Here is a 6000-nt window from a genome sequence, read left to right as displayed (position 1 = left end):
TTCACATAATATTCATGTAGTAATTAGCAATATTGATATTTAACACTGGAGATTTCTTGTAGGGCTCAATGATGAGTGTAGTGATGGCAAATGATTATCCATTGGGTGCAGAGGTGGGTGCACAAAATGCAAAAACATGCAAAATCAGTCTGTTTTGAGCTATTATCCTCTGGGCGACCCCCAGTCTTAGGTACCCAGGCCAAACTTGTGTCATCCGTTGAATCTGTGGCAAAAGATGTCTGAGGAGCATTCTGCCCCCTGCCTATAGTATCCTACTCATGGACATATTCATTAAAGGGGTATTTTGGGATTTGGGCAATTCCAAGCATCATTCCGCAACGCGAAGTTTGCATATGCAAATTAGGGTCGTTTGGAAAAGTTTCTCCAACCTTAATCTTTCACTTACCCAAAATAGTTTCCATTATACTATTCACCTACATGATTGGCTGCTGCATGAAAAAGAATTCATGTGCAAACTTCGCGTTGCGGAATGATGTTGCTTGGAATTGCCCATTTAAGCATCCTCTTGTTAGGTTATGGTTCAAAAGATATCCACAAAAAAGGACCATTTCCAAAATTTCAGTTGATTTGGACCTTGAATTTGTGAGGTACGCATTAATTACATGTATTGCAGCGCTCTAAAGACCACTGTGTTGTAACTTTGCCAAATGATTGACAGAATCTGCAAGAAAGTTTATATATGTGACATGATCAAGGGGAATGAGTCACATGTCGGTCCTGGTCAAAATGAGTTTTACACAGGTTTCTAAAGAGGACATTTAGAGCTTTCAGATACTGAAAACCCCATGTTGATACGACTTTTCTTCTTGAAGTTACCTCAATTTATCAATCGCTGAAAACAATATAAAACAAAAGAATTTTAACACTTTCTTTGCCAATATCTCAAAATCTATATTAGCGACATCCGACTCATTTCCCTTGATCTTGTCACATATACATACAAACATTAGACAGTTCTAGGTTTCTGATGGTGTAAAAATCTCAACTTTTTGGAGTAAGTTGGGGGATGAGATCATGAGGCTGTAGATTACAAAGTGCCCCTCTATTTGATTGATTAATTTGATTTAGTTCTTCTGCCAAATACAAAAACATTGCATAACAAATATACAATAATATTACACTTTCAGTTTATTTTAATGTAGATTAGACATAGTAAAGAAATCATTGACACAAGTTTTTTTGTTTGGGTTCAAATAATTTCAAATTTAGTTGCCATTGGGCTAGTCCAGTTGATATGCATATACCCCTTATGAGAGCCATGATGTGGAGCAGTTCTTTCGAATGGGCGACCTGAATGGATTACTTTATTTGAAAGCTACACCCCCTATGTCAGAGGTTAAGGTCATGTCTTTCATAGGGGTGTATGGATGTCAACTGGAATAGCCAATTTGAGCTTTTTGTGTTTTTGTCTCCAAAATCAATAGACACAGTGCACAACCGAAGTTTGAACAAATGCAAACTTTTGAATATATCTTTATATTTATATACTGAAGGGATGCTGCAGCCAAACAAAATTGTTTCACTTGCCCAAGATCGCAATAGTTGGAGAAAGCTTGTAGTCACCTGCTCCGCAGCCGACTGATGATTATATTTGAGATATATATGTAATATTAATATAATTAGTGCACCTTCCTTAATTGCCATATGTGTGCTCCTTGTAATTGCTTCCTTCCAATGCCTAATTTAAGGACTCAATCAGTGCAAAACTGCCTCATCTCCAATGTTGCACTAACCTCAAAATTAGGATCCCATTTACAAATGAAATCACATGAAAAGGAAGTGACCACACTGCTTTAAGGTTAAAGGGATTGTGCTGTTGGAGAAAAGCATGTTTTGAGGTACTGAGTACTGGTTTATAAAATGGTTTTATAATATGTGCCAATTTCAAAAAACCCTTCACAATGGTGAAATTTATAATTTTTGAGTTTTTTAAACGAACTGAATTATGGCATTTAGCTCTTTTTAGAACCATTCTCATTTTGTTTTCGTGATCTCCATATCAAGAATGACATAATGATAAAAAAATGCAATTAAAGCTTTTATTATGTCAGGCGGATTTATCCGCCTGATATACTGTGAAGCTCCTAAATCTTCTTCTTTAAGTTAGGCGGGCAGCCTAACTTATTTCTTTCTTGCCATTTCCTCTTTCTTTCTTCTTTCTTCTTTCTCACAATGTGCTACTACTTCCACATCCTTGATCGGATTTCGACCAAACTCAGTCACAAGCAGTACTGGGTAGCTGGCTACAAAAGTTATGGGTTGTTTAAAGTCAGAGGTCATCCAAGGGGTCACAGGGGTCAAAAAAGGTCATTTTAACCAAAAATGCTCTGAATTGAGCGGAAATTTAAATGCAATGATCCTTATGACATTCTAAACATGTTTAAAATATTTTTAAAATTATTTAAGGTCATTAAGGGGCCATAAAAGGGTCAAAGGTCAAGTTTTTCAAAATGCTTCAATTGAGCTGAAATTTAAATGCAATGATCCTCATGACATTCTAAACATGTTTAAAATATTTCAAAATCAATTTAAGGTTATTAAGGGGTCATAAAGGGGTCAAAGGTCAATATTTTCAAAATGCTCCAATTGAGCTGAAATTTAAATGCAATGATCCTTATGGCATTTTAAACATGTTTAAAATATTTCACAATTCATCTAAGGTCATTAAGGGGGTCATACAGATGTCAAAGGTCAAGTTTTCAAAATGCCAGCTTTCCAAGTTTAAGGTTTATTAAAATGTCAATTAATGAAACAGTCTTAAATTAATCTTATCCAGCGCAGTATTGCTGCTTGATCAGATCGTCCCAGTCATCCGCCTAACTTACCTCGTGCCCTTGCAAAGGGCACAGTTGCTCTAGTTAAGTTAGGCGTGCAGCCTAACTTATTTCTTTCTTGCCATTTCTTTGTTTCTTCTTCTTCTTCTTTCTCACAATTTGCTACTACTCCCACATCCTTTATCGGATTTCGACCAAACTCAGTCACAAGCAGTATTGGGTGGCTGGCTACAAAAATTATGGATTTGTTTAACGTCCGAGGTCATCCAGGGGTCACAGGGGTCAAAAAGGTCATTTTAACCGAAAATGCTCTGATTTAGCTGAAATTTAAATGCAATGATCCTTATGACATTCTAACCATGTTTAAAACATTTTAAAATTTATTTAAGGTCATTAAGGGGCCATAAAGGGGTCAAAGGTCAAGTTTTTCAAAATGCTCCAATTGAGCTGAAATTTAAATGCAATGATCCTTATGACATTCCCAAGATATAAACAATATTTTAAAATTCATTTAAGATCATTAAGGGGTCATAAAGGGGTCAAAGGTCAAGTTTTTCAAAATGCTTCAATTGAGCTGATATTTATATGCAATGATTCTTATGACATTCTATACATTTTAAAAACATTGTAAGATTTATTCAAGGTCATTAAGGGGTCATAACGGGTCAAAGGTCAAATGCTTCAATTGCGCTGAAATTTAAATGCAATGATCCTTGTGACATTCTTAACATGTTTTAAATATTTTTAAATTCTTTTAAGGTCATTAAGGGGGTCATACAGAGGTCACAGTCATCCGCCTAACTTACCTCGTGCCCTTGCAAAGGGCACAGTTGCTCTAGTTCTTTCTTTCTTTCTTTCTTTCTTCTTTAGTAGAACCAAAAATTGCTACTAGTGCCAGACGTTTGGACCAATGTTGACCAAACTTGGCCACAAGAAGCACTGACCCAAGCTTAATATAACTTCTACACATATAGGGGTCAAAGGTCATGTAAGGGTTATTAGGGTCATTTTGTGAAAATCTTAAAAATGCTACTGCTCCTTTAGATGACATGCTATGACCACCAAACATGGTCAGCAAGAACCACTGGCCCAAGCTTCAAATAAGTTGTACCACAGATTGGGGTCAAAGTTCATGTAAGGCTTAATAGGGTCATTTTGTGAAAATATTTGCGTGAAATGTAATGAAGCAGCTATCATTAGAGGCAGCAACCTTGTGCAGGGAAACAGCTATTTGATAACAAGAGATAAGCATATAGTTTCGTTGCATGCTTGGGCATGTCTACTGGTGTGGTTTTAAGTTTCCAGGAAAATTAACAGTAAATATTGTGCTGCTATTTTGATAATAAGAGGTAAGAGTTGTTAGGTTTGGAAATTATGCTATCCCATGATGCATTTATGAAAATACACACTAAAGGTTTGGAAATGATGCTATCCCATGATGCATTTATGAAAATACACACTAAAGGTATGTGATAAATGCTATATAGTTGCTTGTATATAGTTGCTTGTGCGGTGGGGATGGTGGTCAAATTATATTCCTTCCCATGATGCATTTATGAAAATCAATACATACACACTAAGGCTATATGGTAAATGCTATATTTTGAAATTTGTCCGATTGGGCTAAAACTTATATATAATAATCATAAGGGATCATGAAACATCAGCTATGGTCATCCAAGGTCAAATGTTACAGTTCCTCCGATGGGGCAGTAACTCTGGGGAAATGATCCCTGACACTTGGGGAGTATGTAACCGCAAAAGGTCATGTGAGGTCAAAGGTCAGGTCAAATTTAAAGTTGCTCCGATAGTGCTGTAACTTCGGGACAATGATCCCTGACAATTGGGGAGTATGTAACCACAAAGGTCATGCGAGGTCAAAGGTCAGGTCAAATTTAAAGTTGCTCCGATCAGGCTGTAACTTGGAAAAAATGATCCCTGACAATTGGGGAGTATGAAACCGCAAAGGTCATGTGAGGTCAAAGGTCAGGTCAAATTTAAAGTTGCTCTGATAGGGCTGTAACCTCGGGAAAATGATCCCTGACAATGTGGGAGTATGAAACCACAAAGGTCATGCGAGGTCAAAGGTCAGGTCAAATTGAAAGTTTCTCCGATCGGGCTGTAACTTGGAAAAAATGATCCCTGACAATTGGGGAGTATAAAACCGCAACGGTCGTGTGAGGTCAAAGGTCAGGTCAAATTTTAAGTTGCTTCGATTGGGCTGTAACTCGGGGTTAATGATCCCTGACACTTGAGGAGTATAAAACCGCAAAAGGTCAACTGAGGTCAAAGGTCAGGTCAACTTTAAAGTTGCTCCGATTGGCCTGTAACTCAGGGAAACCAATTTCTGACACTTCATGAGTATGAAACTAAAAAGGTCATGCAAGGTCAAAGGTCAGGTCAAATTTAAAGTTGCTACGATTGGGCTGTAACTTAGGGAAAATGATCCCCGACACTTGGGGAGTATGACACCATAAAGGTCATCTGTGGTCAAAGGTCAGGTCAAATTAAATATTGCTCCGATCAGGCTGTAACAACTTGCGGAAATGATCCCTGACACTTGGGGAGTATAAAACCGTAAAGGTCATCCAAGGTTACAGGACAGGAAAGGTCAAATGAGGTCAAATGTTAAAATAGGCCCGATTGGGCTTAATTGTGATGCAAATTATCCTTGATTTGAGATAGCATGAGTAGTCAACTCACGTTTACCCGAGGTCAAAGGTCAAATGAGGTCAATCAGAAGTCATCGCCTGACATTCGTGGCTCGTGAGCCACAGTAGCTCTAGTTTCAGCATGTGAATGGTTTTCCCAGATCACATCATATACCATACTGTTTGTATTGAACGCCTCGGGGCATTGCATTTTTTCATTTTTCCAAACAGGGGGCATTTATTAGAAGTGAATTTTCAGTGAAAAAGCTTCAAAATCGGCGTTGAACGTCGAAAGAAATTACTCACCAATTTTAAATTCAAGATAGCTGGGCACACAGAACCGCATGGAACATGATATTTTTATCATAATTAGGTAATGAATTGGATGGAAGTTTTATATTTAGGTTGTTCATGCAATTTTTGATTGTCACTGAGATAAGTGATGCAAGTTTTAAGCTTTAAACACAATATGGCAATGATATTTTTGCATTTTTGTCTATTTTTCATTGAAAAATTAGAAGGGGCGTTTATTAGAGGGGGAGCATTAAATACAA

This window comes from Amphiura filiformis, chromosome 19 (assembly GCF_039555335.1).
Source record: "Amphiura filiformis chromosome 19, Afil_fr2py, whole genome shotgun sequence".
NCBI classification, from domain to species: domain Eukaryota; kingdom Metazoa; phylum Echinodermata; class Ophiuroidea; order Amphilepidida; family Amphiuridae; genus Amphiura; species Amphiura filiformis.
The sequence above is the reverse complement of the archived record's forward strand: the minus strand, read 5'-3'. Positions refer to the sequence as shown.